Source organism: Vulpes vulpes, unplaced genomic scaffold (genome assembly GCF_048418805.1).
Source record: "Vulpes vulpes isolate BD-2025 unplaced genomic scaffold, VulVul3 Bu000000631, whole genome shotgun sequence".
Taxonomy (NCBI): Eukaryota; Metazoa; Chordata; class Mammalia; order Carnivora; family Canidae; genus Vulpes; species Vulpes vulpes.
The window spans coordinates 746,391-769,168 of NW_027325738.1; positions in this window are offsets into that span (position 1 = coordinate 746,391).

Consider the following 22,778-nt stretch of genomic DNA (forward strand, 5'->3'; position numbering starts at 1 on the left):
CTATTCATTTTAGCCAGATACTGAATGATTGTGAATGTCTGACTGCATTTCCTTTAAATCAGTCTGTACTTTAGACACTTTATTAATTTAGGCTATCCCATCCTCCAATGGTTCAAAATATTGAGCCTTTTATATACTTTCCAATGTCTTCTTTCTTCACATTTTAAACCAAATATTCAAATGATGCATATAAATATAAATTGAAAACACATTGATTTTTTTTGATCCATTATATTAATTAAAAATTCAAGCACAGTGGAAAACTTAGCTGTAAAACCTTAACCCTATTGGAGTTGAAAAAAATGTTCCATTACTCATGGAAATTAGTGCGCCAGACATACCTTTCCATGTTTAGTGAAGGGAATATAATTAGAGAAAAATTTTAAAAATGTACTTCCTTTTTGAATTAAATGTTGAAAGCACTGTAACCTCAGATTAAATACGAGCAGCCTCTGGTAAAGTGAATGAAAAAGGCGCTTTAAAAATCACCACTGGGGAATTTAAGGAAATAACTTTCACATTAATAAGTTAAAGCTATCAGTGTAGAGTTTTGTCCATTCTCCCTTGAGCTGTTATTACTCGCCCAGCAAAGGGAATGGTTATATTAAAAGCCAACTTTGGATTTTTCTTTCCTTTTTGTTCCTATAAATGCTATGCATTGATCATTCCTTTAATCATTCTTTTTCAGTTACTATTCCCTTTAAGGAGTAACAGAATTTAGTGCTCTCTAAAAAAGAAATGACACAATGTAGGGCAACAAAGTCAAGGTGAAAAGAGCCTGAGCTGTACCTGAGGATTTATTGCATTGCCTTGATAGGAGAATGTCCTCTTTGGGCTGCGTTGTGCTTGTAATTCTTTGCCTCTACTCCAGTGATTCTTGGTCTTGACTGTACATTAGAATCAAGTGAAGACCTTTTAAAAATTCTAGTGTCCAGGCTGCACCACAGTCCAATTAAATCAGAATCTCTGGGAGTGAGACCCAGGCATCAGTATTTGTCAAAACTCCCAGGTAATATCAATGTGTAGCCAAGGTAGGGAACCGTTGCTCTGGAAAATCTCTTCTAATTCCCTGGAAAAACACATTTAGGCGGCCATTTCCCACAACCAGTTCCTGTTCATTAGTAATCATGTCATACTTCTCACTCCAGAAGTTGGGGAGCTTTGGGGGATGATATTTTCTTTTTGTTGTTGTTGTGACTCAGAAGCACTTCATCTCACATGACATTTTAGAGGTGGAGAAACTAACTCATTGGAACCTACTACTATGCTCTTAGACACTTTGGATGACATGGGCAAATAATGATTTAAAAAGATAGATATAGGGGATCCCTGGGTGGTACAGCAGTTTAGCGCCTGCCTTTGGCCCAGGGCGCGATCCTGGAGACCCAGGATCAAATCCCACGTCGGGCTGCCGGTGCATGGAGCCTGCTTCTCCCTCTGCCTATGTCTCTGCCTCTCTCTCTCTCTCTCACTGTGTGCCTATCATAAATAAATAAAATAAACTAAAATAAACTTAAATAAAAATAAAAAGATAGATATAAAAGAAAGAAGGAAATATCTAAACCATTGGATATTTATTTTATAATGACTAAAAGCTATTTTTTAGAGATTAATACAATGTCAAGTATAACATCTGTTTTACTCTGGTTTGTCTCAACTTATTATGTCATCTGAATGACAGTATTCTTCTGCCACAGAATAATAACAACAATAATAGTAAATATTTTGCATATATGTTAAGACTGTGGAGAGAGACTTTAACATACATAACTGTGTAAAGTCAGTAAAGCATCTGCTATGTTGCTACTTCCAGTTCAGAAAATAGGAAACAGAGGCTCAAAATCTTTCCCAAGATTACCGACCTCCTCATTCTTCTTCAGTATACTTGATTCAGGTGTTTCTACTCAATTGGATTTGATTATGATGGCCTCATATCAACATCTTGCGAAGCCATGGGTCAGGTCTCCATCCTCATCTTATTTCTTCGTCTAGCATTACTCAACACAGCTGAGCATGCCCGTCTTCTTGAAATATTTCTTTAATAATTCTAATAATTCCAGAATCTTCTGATTTTTCTCCTATCCCAACAATGACTCCTCAGTGTGGCTGGTCCTTCTTCACCTGCCTCCAAATGAAGGATTTCCACCAGGTCATGACACTAGGCCCTCTCTTTGTACTTTATCTAAATTCTCTCCCTGGATGATTTCACAAGTCACATAACTTACATCCCTGGATGATTTCACAAGTCACATAACTTACATACCATCTAAAATATAATACAGCCCACATTTATATTTCAAGTCCCAACTTCTCCACTGACCTTCATCTATTTACACAACTTTTCCTGTTGCATATCTACTACACATTTGGAACTTCACCAATACCTAAACAGTCTACCTGACTTCATCCTCAGATCTGCTATGCTACTTCCCAGGACATCATTGTTCTCATCCGGACAACAATAGGGAGGTCTTAATGCTCAGCTTCTACTCCTATCTCCGTATTGACCATTTCTCTCCACAGAAACCAGAAGGGTCTTTTAAAATTATGCCTTAGACCACAGCACTTCCTTGTTTAGGATGCTCCAGTGACATCCAAATCCCTTGCCATGAGCTGAATATCCATGTATAATCTGATTTCTGCCTCTCTCTTTTACCCACTCATTCACTCAAAAAATATTTTTCACCTTTCATATGCTCCAAAAGATCCATCATGTATTTGCTCATGTGGAACTGACGTATTGGTTGGAAAGGAACAACTAAAAGGAAAGACTGTGTGTGTGTGTGTGTGTGTGTGTGTGTGTGTGTGTACAGTTGGATGTTTGTTTAAAATAGGATGGTCAAGAAAAGCCTTTCTGCGTCTGTCCCTGATGGGGTGACATTAGGGAAATACTTAAATGAGATCAGGTGGGGACTGTCTGGAGTGAGATATACTGAAATCCTTTATCACTCACACACTGTCCCTATCTTACAGATATATAGTAACCTTTTTCTGTAACTTTAACACTTCTAGCTTATTCCTGCCCTTGTATCTTTGTACTCAATTTTCTCTTTGCTTGGAGTTCTCACCTGAAGTTTGCCTGTGTTCAGGTCATCATTTGGATTTCAACCAAACACATCCTCAAGTAGCCACTCTCTGGGGACGCCAACTACCTCTGTACCTCCTATTACTTTCACTGTCTAGCCAACTTACCAATGTCCCATTATTAATTTTTAGCTTTATTTATCACAATCTAAAATATTTTGCTTTTGGGTAGAGGAAGGTTATTGTTATTCTTTTTGGTCTAGCTATTTCTGTGAGTGCAATACCTTAATAGCCTTATTCACTGCTGTGTACCCAGAGCATAAAATAGTGTCTATAATCTGATCTTTTTTTTTTTAATATAAGACTGGACTTGAACCCAGATTTTCAGACTCCGTGATTTTTCCACTGAACCAAAGTAGTCAATTGCTTATTTATTATAGGTTGTCCAATATCTCATAACTGTATTTTCTTTGGCTCTTTTTGCTTTTTCATTAGGTAAAATGCCTCTCTCACCACCTTTAGGTTGTTCATTTAAAGTGTCACTTAAGGGGATCCCTGGGTGGCGCAGCGGTTTGGCGCCTGCCTTTGGCCCAGGGCGCGATCCTGGAGACCCGGGATCGAATCCCCACGTCAGGCTCCCGGTGCATGGAGCCTGCTTCTCCCTCTGCCTGTGTCTCTGCCTCTCTCTCTCTCTGTGTGACTATCATAAATAAATAAAAATTAAAAAAAAAAGAAATGGTATTATTTAAAAAAATAAATAAATAAAGTGTCACTTAAAGTGATTGGTTAAGCTAATGTGGCTAGTTAGGTTAGCTGTTAGCCCAGGAAAAATATGTTGATTCCCTTTAGAATAGTGATTTTCTACCCTGCCTTCACAGTAGAATCTCCAGGGAGGGGAGGTATTTTATAGCATATCTAAGCATGTACCTCACCTCCAGAGGTCATGGCTTACTCTGGTTAGGATACAGCTAGGCCATGGTATTTAAAAAATCTCCAGTGATTTTAATGTATAACCAAGACTGAGAAACACTGCTCTAGGAAAAAGCAGCCCACCCAAAATGAAGTGACAAAATAAGAAAAGCGATAACTGACTATTTATACAAAGCACTGCTCTGAAAAGAGCTTTGAGGATTACATACAACTCTTTTTAAATTACCTCGATAAAATCAGAATAGCATATAGAATGTACAGGGCATATTATAGGAAAGCATATGAGTATCACTATCAGGAAACAGCTTTACATATCCTAATAGGATGAGACAGATTTTGAGCTGCTTCTCTGCAGGAGAATAATGCTTTTCTCTCCTGGTATCTTTTCCTCATGGCCCTGAATTATGGCAAAGGGAAATAAAATGGAACCCTGGAGGAGCCCCTGCAGGAAATCCATGTGAGAAAAATACCACATTTTATAAGTGTATGCTGAATAGGTGGGAGTTACAGAATCATTCCTGTACCTGACTGCTGCTATACTTCCAACATTTCTGATCTCAGGCCGTAATTATTTAGTACATCAGCAAAGTATTGTTAAATAACTATCATCATACCGTAAATATGTCTTTAGGGACCATTATTTCACGCAACATTGAAGGAAGTACTTCACATATTTTAGCACATTTTATTCTCATACAATTCTTCCGGATAGGTATTTTTAATCACTATTTTTCAAATGAAGGAATAGGCTGAGAAAAATGAGACAATGTGTTCAAAATCACACCACTGAAAAGTGATGGGGTATCCGGAGTCAAGTTTTTTGGACTACAAATCTGTGCACTTTGACAGCAATACTCCACAGTACTAACTCTGATGGGTCAAATGTTTGGTCAGGTGCTAGGGAAGGACACTCAAAGAGGGGAAGTTGTAACTGATAAAGACTTCAAGTAACATTTCGGGAGTGAGAAAATGTTCCTGAAGGCTACCAGTGTTCTTTCTCTCTTCTCTCCATCTGCTTCCAACTAAATCAACAGATTGTCTAGAAATATATCTTTCTTGAGGATTATAACACAAGGATGAATAACCTGCCTTAGAAGAGGAATACATTTCTCTCAAAGCCAAATACGGGGATCATAATGGATATGGGGTCTTGGCATGGAGTTAAGGAATGGTGATGGGTCATGGAGTGGATGATCTCAGCTAGGGCCAGAGAAGGTGAACAGCTTAGCGGGTGGCACCCTCCCCAAATTGGAGTCAAACCACCACAGAGTAGAAATTTGGCAAGGATACTGGGAAATTTATCTCATCAGTCTTTGGAATTCCCAGCTCCGGATTGGAAAAAAAAAAAAAAAAACGACCCTAAAACAGCAGCTTCTGATAAGATGATGATGAGCCTCTTAAAAGTGAAAATATGAAGATTATACAGAGCTAGATGACACCTTTCATTTGCAGGCCCTCTTGGAACCACCTGGAAAAATATTCCGATGATTCGTTTTACTTCTGTCATAACCCTGTAAGCAAAAGCCACCAGTAGCCTGTAAATAGGGGGGTGTGTGGGAGCCTGCGACAAAGACTTTGAGAAAACCACAAGCACATATGCCATTCTTCTAACTAGATTTTGTGCTTTTTATGTGTTCAGTCAAGAATGAAAACAATATTATAAATGTTATGCTTTCCAGGCTTGACAGATGCTCATCTTAGGACGGAGTTACATACACAGATAGAAAATGAGCTGTAACAAGTTCTTTGCAGAGGATAAGTGGGTGTTTTTGGAATCCTTGATGAAAACCCACTGTAGCATATACATTTTTTCCCTTATTACCCAGATTTATTCTGTAAAGCTTTCCTTCCACCATTTTTACCATCCAACTGACAATTTGCAGTGTTCCTATGTTATTACAGCTTACTTGGTATAAAGCAGAAATGATGTTTTACAGCCTCTATATGAAGTACCATCGAGAATTAAATTGCTTTCCTTTCTTCTTATCATTGTGAATTTGGTGCAGATGAAGATGGAAGATTGGCAGCCAGGGAGTCAAAAGTCCTCTGTTATCTATGAGATACACATGATATGGGCAGAGGCAGCCCAAACTTCCCTCTTCACAGGCGTATGCCAGCTTTCAAATCTTGGAGAAAGAGCTCTGTGGGAAAGTATGTCATTTGTAAGAGATAGGATTTTCAGATAGGCCTTCTTTTAAAAAAAAATTTAAAAAAGCATTGGGATTTATAAAGTGGTTAGAAGGAAAATAGCAAGTTGAGAGTTGGGGAAAAGATTTACTAAGGTGCTTTTTGTGTTCCTGTTTGGTTCGAGAGCAATGTAAGCCGCCCTCCTTTTTCCTTTTTTGTTTTGTCTGGTTTTGGTTTTCTGCTCACCTTCATCTGTGCTCTACCACTCTGGAATTCTCTGCCCGTTTTTGCTGTGTCTGAATAGGCTCCATTCCTGTAACAAACTACTTTATCAGCCATAGCCAAGTCCTGAGGCTCCCTATAAAAAGACACTGTCTGAAACCCTAGACCATCATGGAATGTCTCCCCATGCTGCTTCTTTCACTTCTGTCCCTGCTTCCAACCTGCCTGCTCTTGCCTGGGTGATTTAGCGTTCTCATTGCCTTGCACCTGGTCTCGCCTCACAGCTTAGCTTGACTCCAGCTTTGTTCCTGGACAAATCTTTCAGCTTCCGTCTTGCAGGTTGGGAGCCAGGTCCATACCACCCTATACAGAATCCAGGCTCTAGAAAGCCTGGCCTGGGCTCAGCGAGTTCTGACAGGATACATCACAGGCAACAATTGCCATGGATTTCTTTCCAACCTGCCAGGAACCATTTCTTCCTTTTCTTTTGCATGGGTTTCAAGGAGAGTCTAAGTTGCCAAAGGGCTCACCTTGAGCAAGTTCACCAAATGCTCAGGTCAAACCTTTGGTTGCAGCTTTCCTCTGTCATCCGCTGCACTCCAACCCGCAGCATCTCCCTCCCTCTCCTCCTGCCCTGGGAGTTGCGTAGCAGATCCTTTGAGCTTACGTTGTTAAGCACAGCCTTGTGTAGTGCAATCTTCAATAAACTTTCCTTATTCTTACGGTGAGTGCACTAACAGACCCCATGATTATACTTTGCCTGCGTTAGATTTTTCATCTCCCAGTGCAAACCTGCCACTCCTTCTGTGATCCCTATTTTTGTTTATGGCACCACCATTCTTGCAGGCTCCCAGCCCTAAGAAGCAGTGACTCCTCTGATTCATCCCTTGCTGACACACTCAATCTCTTTGCAAATCCTGTTGATTTTCATCCATCCTCAATTTTCTCTTCCGACTACCACAATCCTTATTTGTTTAGATGGACTATTGAAAGTGCCCTAATTTGCCCTCTTGCCTGCTGATTTTTCCCCTTTGAATCCATTTTATACCTTCCTGCCAGATTAGGCTTTCTGAGGCATTTCAATTTCTGTTCTTTAGTTACTTGTGCGACTATTAGGGGCATGGCAATGAATTCCTTTAAATTTCAGCTTATCTATAAAATTATCAGCATAATATCTCAAAATAGTGTCATTATTTTTTAAGTGCTACATTGTCACAGAATAAAGCACAAAGCTCTGAGCCTCCTCTTACAAGCTTTCAAATTTCCTATTTAGTCAAATTTATTTCCCAGCTGTTTTCCTTCGTCTGCACTTCCGATGCTGCGATGGTGATCGGAAGATGGCAATGTTAACATCGAATAACCCCCATGTGCCAGAATGATTTTAATCACTTCTACGTGGATTAGCTCATTTAAACCTCAAACTAGAATGTAGGTAGAATTACAGTCCCCTTTGTTCAAATAGGAAATTAAAGTCGAAAGCGGTTAAAGTAACTTGCTCCAAACCTCACAGCAAAAGTGCAGAAACTAAGATTTGAACCCAAACAATGTCTCTCAGAGATTGTGCAGTTAAGCAGTATGCTAAATACTTCGTATCAACTATGCCTTTTTTTTTTCAACGTTATTCTTTCAAAACGTTTTTTTTTTTAAATCACAAAAATCAGCAACAGACAGAGAAGTGAACAAATATTCAGAGTTCATTGAGTCATAACCAAACAGCATCCAGGTCAAATACAGAACATTGCTAAAATTCCCCTAGCCACCCTCTGCCCTCCCAACGCTACCCCTTCTGGCCACAAATGTAAGTAGTTTCTTAGTTTCCTATTTTGTGGGAAACATATCTGAGGTTTTATTATAATCTTACCAGTTCAACATGAGTCCTAATCACCATAAGAAAGTTTTGAAGTGGGGATCCCTGGGTGGCTCAGGGATTTAGCATCTGCCTTCAGCCCAGAGCCTGATCCTGGAGTCCCGGGATCAGTCCCATGTTGGGCTCCCTGCATGGAGCCTGTCTCTGGCTCTCTCTCTCTCTCATGAGTAAATAAATAAAATCTCTAAAAAAGTAAAAAGTTTTGAAGCCTTCTTAAGCCAATGTCTACATCAATACATCAATATGTATCTATACCTATTCAAACATACTGTGTGGATTCTTCTGTGCTGGGCTTTCACTCAATATTTTATTTGTGAGATTCATCCAAGTGGTTGCATGTTTCTGTTTTTGATGGTTATCAAGTTGGATATCTGGCTACTAAGGTAACCACGATGAGATCTTTACCTTTACTGCCGCTGAGATCATGTTGATATTCTTCTATGTTATCTTCTAGGTTCATTATTTTAAATTTCAAATTTAGATCCACAATACTCATCGAGTTGATTTTCTGCATACGGTATGAATTGTGGGTCATTTCCTCTTTATGACATCCAATTGACCCAGTACCATTTTTTGAAAAAAAGATTGCTCTGCAATGTAACCGTTGCTATAAGTCAAGTGTCCATATTTGCATGGGTTAGCTTCTTGGCTCCCTATATTTTTCCCATTATTTCATTATGAAAATTCTCAAGCATACTGAAAAGTTGAAAGTATTATTCATTAAACACCCAGGCATCCACCTCCTAGATTCTACTGTTAACATTTTGTTATGGTTGCTTCCTCAGATGCTTATCCAACTGTCCAGTCCTCCGTAAATTCATCTTTTATAAACATTTCAAAGTTACCGCTATCTGTGCCCTTTATTCGTAAGCACTCCAACATCCCTATCATTAACTAGAATTCATGATACTTCACCCTATTCTCCAAATTCATACAAATAAAATCATACAGTACTTGTTTAACTAAAACTTTTTTCACTAGTATAATATTTTTGAGATTCGTCTATATTGTTTTGTGAATGCATGCTTTGTTTCTTTTTTCTTGCTGAGTGATATTCAAGTGCATTAATGTATAGCAGTGCATTTCTCTCTTCTCCTATACTAAGTACCTGGGCTGTTTCCGGTTTTCAGCTCTTCAGACATAAAGCTGTTATAAGCATTTTTGTAAAAGTCTTCTAATGGCCATATGCTTCTCCGTCTTTTAGGTAAATATCTATAAGTGAAACTGCTATCTCATAGGGTAGGTAAGTTTAGGTTTATAAAAACAAATTGACAGAGTTTTTCCAGAATGTTTTATAGTCCCCTAAACAATGAAGAAGTGGTCTGGTTATTATGCATCTTTGTCAACATTTAGTGTTGTCAGAATTTTGTTTGTGTTTGAAACTCTGATGAATGTCGTAGTTTCTATAATGACTAATAATATTTAGACCATTTCACGACTTTGTTTATCTTCTTTTGCGAAATACTATTCAATTTTTTATGCATTTTTGAAATTTAGGTTGTTACTTTTTTTTTATCTGAGTTCTAGGAGATATATCTTTGTATCATCATCTATCTATCATCTATCTATATCATCTATCTGTTCTGAATTCTACTCCTACATAAGACATACACTTGTCGGGGATCCCTGGGTGGCTCAGCAGTTTAGCGCCTGCCTTCGGCCCAGGGCGTGATCCTGGAGACCCGGTATCGAGTCCCACGTCCAGCTCCCTGCACGGAGCCTGCTTCTCCCTCTGCCTGTGTCTCTCTGCCTCTCTCTCTCTGTATCTCTCATGAATAAATAAATAAAATCTTAAAAAAAAAAGACATACACTTGTCAATATTTTCTCTCATCTATGGGTGCTTATTTATTATCTTATTTTTGTGTTCTTTACAGAACCATCGCATACTTCCAAGTTGTGATGATATTGTCTTCTTCTATTTTAGGAGCTTAGAGATTTATTTTTAGTGCTAAGGTCTATGATCCACCTAAAATTAATTTTTGTGTATTGTAGGGTTGAAGTTTATCTATTTTTTATTTACAGCTCTAAGTATTTCAACATGATTTACTCAAAAGGTTTTCATTCTTCCAATGGACTGCTTTAACAACTTTATTGAGAATTAATTGAACATACAGTTGAGAAATTATTTCTTAGTTCTCTCTTCTGTTCTATTGATCTTATTTGTTTATCTTTAGGTCATTATCCTTCTGTCCTGATTGCAGTTACATTATACTAAGTCTTGAAGTTCTCTGTGTATGTGTGTGTGCTTTTTTAATTACTCAGTGTTGTTTGGATATTATAACACAAACATTTGCAATTCTTTTGCATTTGCACACAGATTTTTGAATCAGCTTGTCTATTTCTAAAACAAAAAAATATTCTGGGATGGTTACAATACAATTGCACTGAAACAAGAGATCAACCCAAGGATAACTTATATGTTAACAATATTGAGTTATCTTATCTATAAACATAATATATTTCTCCATAGAGCTACATTTTCTTCAATTATTTTCATCAACATTTTCACATTTCCAATGTTATGTTACAGCTCTTTTTTTTTAAAGATGTTATTTATTTACTCATGAGAGACACAGAAAGAGAGAGGCAGAGACACAGGCAGAGGGAGAAGCAGGCTCCATGCAGGGAGCCTGACGTGGGACTTGATCCCAGAACTCCAGGATCATGCCCTGGGCTGAAGGCAGTCACACAACTGCTGAGCCACCCAGGCGTCCCGGCTTTTTGTTGTTGTTTTTTGGTTAAGTGTGCTTTTAGTATTTTATAATACTAATTTTAAAAATCAACATATAAGTGTAAATTACATATAACAAATTGCATCTATTTTAAAGATAGAGCTTCATGAGATTTTACCATGTAAGTTATTTTTTTAATTAATAAATTTTAAACTTTAGAAAAATTTTATATTTATAGAAAATATATATTTAGTGTTATATACACACATATATATCTGCCATTACAGTATATTACAGAAATAATTTCACTATCCTAAAAATCTGCTTTGCTGTTACCTATTCATCGCCCCTCCTTTCACCTGAATATCTCAAAAATACAATCTTTTTACTGTTTCTATATATAGCTTTGCCTTTTCCAGAATGTCTTAGTCTTTTAGAAAGCTTTTCCTTTCTTCTACGTGGGAGGCTAAAGGGGACTGGAGTTGAGTATTTACCTTCTCCAAGGATGCTTAGGCTCTGGTAAAACCCAGAGTGCCAAAAACTAGTGCAAAAATACTTTTCCTTGAGGTCAAGGCTTTTGTTAAGGTAACAGAGAGCTCTAGGGTATTTCAAAGGGATTCTACTGCTCACCCCAACCACCTACCCCTCCTGTCAGAAGCAAGAGGATTTTTCTTCTGGCTTCACTCTGAGAACCTGGAGGGGTTCCTAGAGATAAAACTGAAGAGATTTTTAACTCTCAAACTTATCCACATTAAGCCTCCAGCAATTCCTCAGTTACAGTTTATGTTTTACCCACTCCTGGTTCCAGCAACAGGCTTCTGCTCGTGGACTTCTGCAAGTGAGCTGTGGTTTTCTGTATTTGCTGATCTCTCCAATTTTAGGGACATAAGTTTGCCCTGTGACCTAAATTCTCTATAAGATCTAAAAGTAGTTATTGATTTTCAGTTTGTTTAGCTTTATTCTTCTTGTTGATGATGTCTAAGCTCTTTACATGTGAGACTAGAAATAGGAAGTCAATGTAATAATTCACACATTAAAAAAAATGTTTCCAGTTTTTTCCATCTAAGCAGAAATTGCCACTATTATCCACTTTAATCTTCATATCAATGCTCTGAACTAATGCATTATTACTCAGTAGTCCCCATTAACACCATTTTTGTTTTGCTTTCATTTTTTCCTAACTTGCTGGAATGCTTCTCTAGCTGATCTAAGTAGTTTTTAATTTGATGTGTCTAATTCCACTCATCCTTTATAACCCAGTAAATAGCATCTCTTCCACAAAATAGCAAAAGTATACTTTTCCTCTCAAACTCTCTCAACACTTTATTCGCACTATTCTTAGGGCCCTTGTCAGTTAAAAAAAAATGCCTCTGTTATTTATGTATAAGTAAATCACTAAGTAGGTTATAAAAAACATATCTTCTGAGGAATCTGGGTGGTTCAGTCAGTTAAGCATCTGACTCTTGATTTCAGCGTAGGTCATGATTACGGACATGGGATCCAGCACTGAGGTGGACTCCACACTCAGCAGGGAGTCAGCTTGAGCCTCTCTCTCTCTCTCTCTCTCTCTCTCTGCCTCTCCCCTGCTTGTGTGTCCATGTCCTCTCTCTCTCTCTCTCCCAATAGTCATTTTTTTTAAAAAGCATATCTTCTTTGTGATTAATTTTTTATTAACATTCCAGAACTTAATTCAGTGTTTCACAATTAATCAAATATACTTACTCAGATTTAACACTATATCCCACATGTCAAGAGACTGAACCTTAATGAACTCTAGCTGGGATTCCAGTCTTAGATGACCAAATCAAGACTGAACTTCAAATCACAACTCAGAAGCTTCTTTCCAGAGCATACTTTAAGTTCATCTTCTTCTGTGGTTCCAGATCCTAATTCCATGTTGGTTTTTATAAGTATGGTCACAAATTAAACTGTATTTCATCTCATGTCATTAGATATCATTCTCTTTCCCTGAGACTTCCATTTCTCTGGAAAGTGACCAAATTTAGCAAAGTAAAGTTGGCAGGGCAAAGAGAATAAAAAAAATCAGAGGGTGGAAGATGGAGACCAATTAGATAGCTGTGCCTCCTACTAGAGATGGTAGTGGATGTTTATAAATGCCATAAGAAAAAAAGTCTCTCTGACTTTCAAACTGGGATGATATAGTGTATCAAACAATAATAAGGAGTGCATATTTTGAAATCTGTGTTGGGATCTACAAGATGAATCTAAAGTTAATTTAATTTCTTTGTGCATGGAATCCATTTTTGAAAGATAACTTGAAGGACTAGTGGGCTCAAACACACTTCATGAAAAGCTTGCCTAGACATTAAATCTTCCCCCAGATCTTAGAAATTGGCTTCCTGCAAACTGGGATAAATATGGGCAAGATGGTGAAAGTAGGAAATCAGTTTATCCTATGTTAAAGGAAAGCTAAGCTTTGTCTGGACGACAGGGAAAACTGAGAAGCAATGTAATAATAGGAAAAAAAATTCTCAAGATGGAAGCATCTATTAAGATTTGCATTAGTCATGCCTTAACTAGAATACTATATCTACTTTTGGTTTTCACACCTTAAAGGAGAGTTAGAGAAATAAGAAAGGGTCAAGAAAAGTCACAAAAGTAATTAAAGAATTGTAAATCAGGAAGTTGGATAAAAAGTTGAAGGTGTTATATCGCTTAATGTAAATAATTTAATTCCACAAATACATATCAAGCGTGGCTCTCCACTCTTCATGATTATATCTCATATAAGAGAGAATTTATAAAATGAGTTATGCACAGTGCAAGCAACTTTAGGATTTAGAAAGATAAATTTTTGCAGGTCCACTATTCACCATATCTTTTTATTGGAATACTGTTTCATTGGTAGGCTATACTTAACAGCACAACTGCTAGTCTTAGATCTGCTTCACAACTCAGCTCTTAAATATACTTATCATAAGAATTTGGGTAAATATCATGAGTTTTCATTTGGTTTTCTCTATAAAGTGGAAATATGACAGGCTTCTAATTTAATGGATTAAATGAGTATGTATTTAATATATGTCTATATACATAGTGCTTCTATCTTGATTGGCACATATCAGATATTTAATAAAATGCATTTTTTTATATTATAGAAATTATATTCCAATTATATTGGAAGAAGATCATATGCAATATTACATTCTATGGGTCTATAAAGAAGTGTTTTGCAACTCTTCTGGAAACCAAAATGGAAGAAATTAACATTAAGAGAAATGTCTATTATTGGTTAAAAAAAAAAAAAAACAGTAAGTCCATAGTTATAATAGCCAATAATTATTGAGAATTATTGAGCACTTGCCATGTTATACTTTCTATTATAAACATTTCACATGTAATGACTCATTTAATCTTCACAAAACCTCCATGAGATGGACTCCGATTATGCCCATCTCACATGTAAGAAAGAGTTTTTTGTTAATCGCCTAGCTAATAAGGGAGGAGCTGGGATTTGAACCTAGGGAATTTTGACCCCTGATCCATTGTCAAGAACAGCTAAGCAAACAGATTTAGCATCATTTTATACTGGGATAGAGAAATCCTAATCTCCAGTGCTTTAAATATGTTTATTTCTTCATTGACATGTTTACTAATGTGTAGACAAAGATTAGGGAATTCCTTTAGATTTTAGGATACCAATACAAGTATCTTTTTTTATACATAGCACAAAAACCAACATACACACACAGAGTCTATTCTTAGACTACTGACAATAAAAATTGGTATTTTCCACAACTGTACACTAGGTCTTGGCCAGCTTGTTTTGAAACTTTTTGTGTGTTGAGTGCAGCATTATCATTCTTTTTTTTTTTTTTTCCCAGTACACTGATTGTAATAGCATTCTGTATCCTAGAATGCAAACATTGCAAGAAACTTCAACTGCAGTGAAGATTCTCAGACCAGGATCAATGTGTCCTATGTTTGATAATTTGAATACAGTTCTTGAATTGATATCAATAAAGAAATAATACATTTTTACAGATAAAACACTAATCTTTTAAATTATTTCTGATGTGTATTGAATGTATGCAAAATTTTAAAAATTATTAAACTGGCTGAACACATACATGAAAAAAGAAGAAAAAAGCCGTATGAGTATTTCAATCCAGCGTGCATGCATAGATATTGTTACCCCAAGATGTCAGTTCCAAAGATAGTGACAAACCGATGAAATAGCACACCAGAGTGACACAAGCTCATTATACCTTGTGTGATGCTCAGCTACAATTTCCTTGCTTGATTACATTATTTGGGCCTGAATGACAAACAGAAAATTGAGATAGGGAATGATGAAGCAGTCAATGCCAAAGACTTTCTTAGTTCTGAAGATATCAACCTTTGCCCAGATGCTACCAAAGGCATTTTCCGCAGAAAAGGGAGAGTTTCTAATTGACTTGTGTTCCACTAAAAAAGTCATGGAAATGGAAATGTGCCATACTTTGTTTATCTATGTTTAGATGCTTTTTGCTCTTTTGACATTTGATTTATAGGTATGCACTTGAAGGTGAGTTTAATGTAAACATAAAACTTATGCATATTTTGTTTCTTTTGTCTCCTCATAAATGGTAGTTAATTTAAACTACTTGATTCTAAGTGAATTATTTATTTTTCTCTTAGTAGCTCTTCTTAGTATAATTTAGATAGACTCATTGTTTAATTTTTATATCTGGAGTTTTGTTGCATTTTTGACATTAGTAGAAAAATATAATGACAATAAGCAACGAAAGAATATTCCCTTAAAGAAAGAACATATGGACTGTTATTAGTGATTATGACCCTGAACACATTCTTCTTAAAAATGTGAAGTGCTTAAAAAGATACCAGTCATTTGTATCTGTTCTTTGCTTGATTACTCATTTTGAATTCATGGCAATATTTTCTTCTGAAAATACTAATTGGATAATAAGTAATCAGTGATATATATTTGCTCTTATTTGCTCTTCACTTGATGTGAAAATTGTGATATGATATTGGAAGTAGTAATAAAATGTGTTTAACCAGAAAAAAAATAGTACTTGACCCACAATGAATAGAGTCTCATTTGCATCTACAAGTAAGTCAACAAGTGTTTACTGAGTTCTTCGTACTTACCGCTATGCTAAGTAAAAGGGAAGGTAATCAATAATTTTAGAGAGCGTACCACTTGTCAATCATTAATGCTAGCCACTTTGTATACCTCATCACATTTATTTCTCAGAAACCTCAAATCAGTTGAGTATAATTATATGCCTGTTACATAGAACATAACCACAATTACTGTAAGTTACTTGCCTAAGGTCAAACTGCTAGATAATTGTGTAGTTAGTGGCAGCCCAGGTGGCTCAGTGGTTTAGCACCGCCTTCAGCCCAGGGCCTGATCCTGGAGACCAGGGATCGAGTCCCACGTCGGACTCCGTGCATGGAGCCTGCATCTCCCTCTGCCTGTGTCTCTGCCTCTCTCTCTTTCTCTGTGTCTCTTATGAATAAATAAATAATATATATATATATATATATTTTTTTTTTAAATTGTGTCATCAGAATTTGAAGCTCTAAAATTTATACTATTTGGCTCTAAAGTTTATTTTTATGTACACTGGCAGCATTTGCCTGCAGTTGGGTGGTCAGAAAACTAAAACAAGTAAAATAATGAATAAAACAAATAAAGCAAGTAACAGTCACACACAGGAGGTCTGGAGAGGAGATAGATAAAGGGAAGAGGACAGACGTCCCCTTGTAATAAATTCCACATTATGAATTCATAGGCTAACAACACCTATGATGTATGATGATTGGGACTATTAAGACTGGAATCATGTTGCATGTTCGTAAAACCTGGTCATTCACAATTACTGTATTATGGTTAGTAGATTTTGGTAAAATTTTGGTGACCTCCAATAATTAAAGGTAGGAAAAGGTTATACATCTCCTTGTCTTCAACTTGACTACCATGTAGGGAAAAAAAGACAAAGAAAAACAAGTCTCAAAATGAAATGTACCATATGTGCAGGCATTGATCAGCAAGTACACACATATATTTCTTAAATTTTCCTCTAAACGAGGTAGAGTGTCAGCTTTCTGCCTTTTTGGGTATCCCACTAGCATGTAATACAGTGGGATGTAAAGCTCACTCAAGGTAACCAGAATTCTATTCTATTTCAGGTGAAAATATCCTTCCACTAGTGGATTGATGTGAGACTTGTTCATATTATAACTATAGGGCATGATTCCCAAAGGTATAGCTCCTGAGTCTCCTTCATTTTTACACATTGTTCACAAAAGGGTGGGAGGGTTGGAAACAATACTTCTATCCAACCCACACACAATCTCCGATGGAAAATGATGTCCTGGAATTTTTTTTATGAAAAAAGACAAAATTTCTGGGTTTGGGCCAAGATAAAAGTGGCTTACACATTTAAATTCTATGTTTCTAGGGTCCCTGCATCCCACAGTTGGTTAAACGTCTGATTCTCGGTTTTGGCTTGGGTTGTGATCTCAGGGTCATGAGGTCAAGACCTGTTTTGGGCTCTGTGCTCCACATGGCATCTGCTTAAGACTGTCTCTCCCTCTTCCTCTGCCCCCTCACTCTGTACTCTCTCTCTCTCTCTGTCAAATAAATGAATGAATCTTTAAAACAAAAACAAACTCTATGTTCCTAAAGTGGGGTGTGTGTATGTCTTTCAATCAATGCCTCAACTGAAATGTTTTAAGGAAAATTACAAGAGAATATAACAATTACTCATGCAAGGCTTGATAATGAACTTGAAACTTGTCCAGGACCCATAATCCTGAGAAAAATTTGTCCAGAACAAGTGAGAAAGGAAGAGATTCTATAGAAGAAATGACATACTTGAAGTTCTGGAGGTGGGAGTGAGCTTTATGTGTTTACTATCTAGTGATACTAGAGAAAATACAGGTTTTTTTATAGTCTATAAACTTCTTTCCAACTTTGGCTCGTGTGCCTATTTGATTATGGAAGTACGTCTTTGGAAGGAAAGCTGGTGGTATCTGAGGAGAAAGAGAGATTCCCAAGATGAATTACAAATTTTCAAGTAACTTTTCCTGAGTGAAGGTTTTAGCAAAGGGAAGAGTTCCCTCAAGAGTTTGCATTAGAACTTTAGGGTTTATGTTGTTTACTTTTGACTTTCCAGGAGTCAGGAAGATTGACTATGTCCCTTTTCCACTAAGATTTCTCTCAGCCTTTGTGATTCTGTTTAATGAGGAAGACTTCAAAACAAACAAAATGTTATAATCTCTTTCAGGGATTTCTTAGTAATACATTTCTCAATAGCTATGTCCTCAGGCCACCTTCTAGAAGATACATTTTACAATGAGTTTCCTTTGATAATTCTTTCTTCTTGGGATGCCTGGGTGACTCAGTGGTTGAGCCTCTGCATTTGGCTCAGGGTACGATCCCAGGGTCCTGGGATCGAGTTCTGCATTGCGCTCCCTGTGAGGAGCTGGCTTCTCCCTCTGCCTATGTCTCTGCCTCTGTCTCTGTGTCTCTCATAAATAAATAAATAAATAAATAAATAAATAAATAAATAAATAAATGAAATCTTTAAAAAAATTCTTCTTAAAGATATTTTTCTTGTAATTTTAAAAAGGATGGATGTTTCAGGTCAAGTCATAGAGAAACTGTGCTCCATCTGCCTTTTCTTTGAGTGGTAGTTTCTTTCAAGTGATTGGTGTTTTCCATTAAAGTACTACAGGCTCTGTAGTTAGAATTACCTCAGATATAAGGATAAACAACTTAATACTGTACACGCTCTTCTCTTTTAAAATGAAATAAATTTAACTGTTTAAAGATATACATGTGATGTGTATATATATACATATATATCCTATATATGACTTGAATTTTCAGGCCACATTTTAAACATAAAGGGCAATAGCTAAAGCAAATTTTATAAGAAATAAAAATCAAAAAACAACTGTCTACTGTATTATCATCTTTAACTTTTATCAGTTTTTTTTGTGTGAAAACATTGGCTTATTATCTTCTTCTCACTCATGAGATGCCTCAGGCTTCCTTTATAACTTGTGACAGACAGGAATGTTTTAGCTTATTTTCAGATACTGTAGTTGTTAAGTTCATCATTAATATTGCTCTGCTACTCATATCGAAGCAGGAAATTCTCTCAAGAATTTTTTATTTTCTTCTTAAATATATTGTCCACTTAGCCATTAATTTTCAACGATCAGCTTTGCTTCTCTATTTATTTTCCCCAATTTAGAAGCTTCTGAATTGTCTTCAATAAATGTTATAAATAATGTTTCCACTTAATAAGAAAGGATGAATAAATAAAAGAATCAAGGAAAGAAAAAATAATTTTCCTATTAAATGCCTATTAAAGGTGTATCAAATGACTATCAAATGATAGTTACTGAACTGTACATTGTATACATTGTCATTTTTCTTTATAAAAATTGAAATAGATATTTCCATTTTATTAATGAAAATATGGAAACTCAGAGAAGCTAATCAAGTTCTATTCAAGTTCTATATCACACAAATGGTTTGTAGCAGAACTGGAATTTGCATACAAACATTATAAAATATACATTTTTTATTTCAAGGAAAAATGTGTAATTTTAACCAAACTCTCATCATCTCATCCCTTTCTCATAAATATCCAAGGACCTTTGAATATTTCCTCAATAAAGATTTTCTGACAAAATGCATATTTTTGAGAACTTGCATGTTAAAATGACTTTAATCTGCTCTCACTTTTGATTGATAACTTGGCTGGCATGTAATCTGGGTTAAAAATAATTTTCCATTAGAATCTTTAAAGCATTTCTTCATTGTTGAGAAATCAGGGACCATGTTAATACTCATGCTTTGTGTGTGACATTTTTATTGTTTTTATTTTTTGTTTTTGTCCTTTTCAAGAAATTGAGGTATCTTTTTTCCTCAGTGTACTGAAATAATTTCACACTGGTGTTCCTTAATGTAATTCTAATTTTATTCATCATGTTGGGCACTTGGTGGGCATTTCCAATCTGGAAATGTGTATTCTTCAGTTCTGGGAAAATTTTATTAAACTTTTCACTGATTACCTTCCATCTGTTTTCCTATTGTCCCCTTCTGGAACTCTTATTTTTTAAAAAATGGTTTATTTTTTATTATTTTAAAAACAATTTTATTTTTTTATTTTTATTTTTTTAATTTTTATTTATTTATGATAGGCACACAGTGTGAGAGAGAGAGAGAGGCAGAGACACAGGCAGAGGGAGAAGCAGGCTCCATGCACCGGGAGCCTGACGTGGGATTCGATCCCGGGTCTCCAGGATCGCGCCCTGGGCCAAAGGCAGGCGCCAAACCGCTGCGCCACCCAGGGATCCCTAAAAACAATTTTAAAGAGTTTATTCATTTATTTATTTGAGAGAGAGAGAGCATGTTTGAACACACACAGGTGGGAAAGGGACAAGGGGACTTGGGCTGAGCAGGAATCCCAAGGTGGGGCTCATTCCCATGGTCCAGAGACCAGGATCTGAGCCAAAACCAAGAGTCTGATGTCCAATTATCAGAGCCACCCAGGTGCCCTATGGTTTATTATTTTATTTTATTTTTTATTATTTTATTTATTTATTTATTTATTTATTTATTTACTTACTTACTTATTTAGATTTTATTTATTTATTCATGAGAGACATAGAGAGAGAGAGGCAGAGACACAGGCAGAGGAAGAAGCAAACTCCATGCTGGGATCCCAATGCAGAATTCGATCCTGAGACTCCAGAATCATTACCTGGGCCAAAGGCAGGTGCTAAACTGCTGAGCCACCCAGGGATCCCCAGTTTATTATTTTATTATACACTTAGGTGAAGTCCAAACACACACATACTAATCCCTGCCATCAGAGGGAGTCAAATCTTTTTTATTGTATTTTTTTCTTTTTAACTTCTATTTTATTCATTTATTTTATTTAAATTCTAGCTAGTTAACATGCAGCACAGAACTCTTACATGTTTACCCCTGGATTGTCCTTTCCTTTTATTTTACCCCTTGAGTTGGCTATCTTTTGCTCTATAACAAATTTTGCCAAAACTTAGTGGCAAAAACAGCAATTTGATCATATCTTATGATTTGGGTGATTGGAAGTTCAGGCAGGCCTTAGCAGACAATTCTTATTTCTGTGGCGTTGACAGAGATCATTTGCTGGAACTCACCTGAGGGATGGCATGAATGAGCCAAGGAATCATCATATAACTTGACAGCTTGGTGGGCAAGGATGAGGGTCGAGCTTAGTTCAGACTCTGCACCAGTCTGCCTGCCCCTGACTCCTCAAATAGGCAATGTCAGGGTAGTCAGATTCCTGGTATGGTGCTTCAGGGCTCCTAGGGAGAAGGTTTCAAGAGATAGGAAGAGAATGCTTTTAATCTCTAAAGGCCTGGGCCCAGAATTTACCACATTATCATTTTCACCATATTCCATTGGTAGAGCAGTCACTGGACTCAGATTCACTGGGAGGGGAGTTAGACCGGCAACATGGTCTACTGACAACATTTCAAGGGACAAGAAGGAGAAGCTTCCATCTCTTACGGCCTGGGCCTGGAAACAGCACAGTACCTTGAACTAACACACAAGATCAAGTTGACAAATGAGACTAACATAAATTAAAGCCCTTACCCGATATTAAGCTTTACTAATTGTGTCAAGAATACCAGCAATTGAGAGTCTTATATAATGTAGAGATCTGGGGTATCGAGGGCACTTCTAATCATTCTTTCCTGCATCGGAAGTGCACCTCTCATGTAGAATAAAAGATTTGATCTCTACCTGGGAACAGTCTTGGGCAAGAATACTGCAGATTCATTCTGTTCTTATGTGAAGTTTAATCATTTTTATGAATATATCCTCATTTTGTTATAATATCTCTGAATGATTTCTGAAGTACTAAAACTGCTATTTCAATTTTAGCCCATTTATACCCCAGAGAGTTGTATGGTTTATGGGGCATTCTTCAAGAAGGTACACCTCATAGATTTTGCTTTGTTTTGTTATTTTTTAATACTCTAAATAATCCTTTAGTTAGAGAACATCCTGCTAGGGGCTTCCAATAGGTAAGGCCTCATCCTATTCACAAATACTATTAATTCATGTATGCAGGGGTCTAGGACATTAGACCAATGTACCATTAGGTACATTGCATTAATTTTTCCCCTTAGGAACAGGCCACTAGTAAGGAAGTTAATAGAATGTAAGCAAGCTTTGACAATCTTTTCTTTCCATGTCACATCTGCCATATTCTGTTTATCAAAGTAGACACTACATACAGCCTAGATGCAAGAGGAGGGGAATTAGACTGCATTTCACTAAAAAGAATACTCAGAATGTTGGCACCCATCTTGGATCTATCATACTCTTCTTGTCTATTTTTTATTTTTTTATTTTTTTAAGATTTTATTTATTATTCATGAGAGACAGAGAGAGAGAGAGAGAAAGAGAGAGACAGACAGACAGACAAAGGGAGAAGTAGGCCCCATGCAGGGAGCCTGATGTGGGACTAGATTTCGGGTCTCCAGGATCACACCCTGGGCTGAAGACAGTGCTAAACTGCTGAGTCACCGGGGCTGCCCTATATATATATATTTTTTTTTTTGACTCAAAATCTAGGAGAGCTCTTCAATTATATTTTTCAGATCTTGTAATGAACCTTATTGCTGAAGGTTTTTAATTTCTAAGGGGCCATTTTGTTTTCTGAATATCCTATTTTTTAGTACAATTTTCTTGTTTAATGGATATAATATCTATTTTTATTCTTCTAGAGAGGTTAATGAAGGTTGTATATATATGCATATATTTTTTTTAATTTTTTTTTTAAATTTTTTTATTTATTTATGATAGTCACAGAGAGAGAGAGAGAGGCAGAGACACAGGCGGAGGGAGAAGCAGGCTCCATGCACCGGGAGCCCGACGTGGGATTCG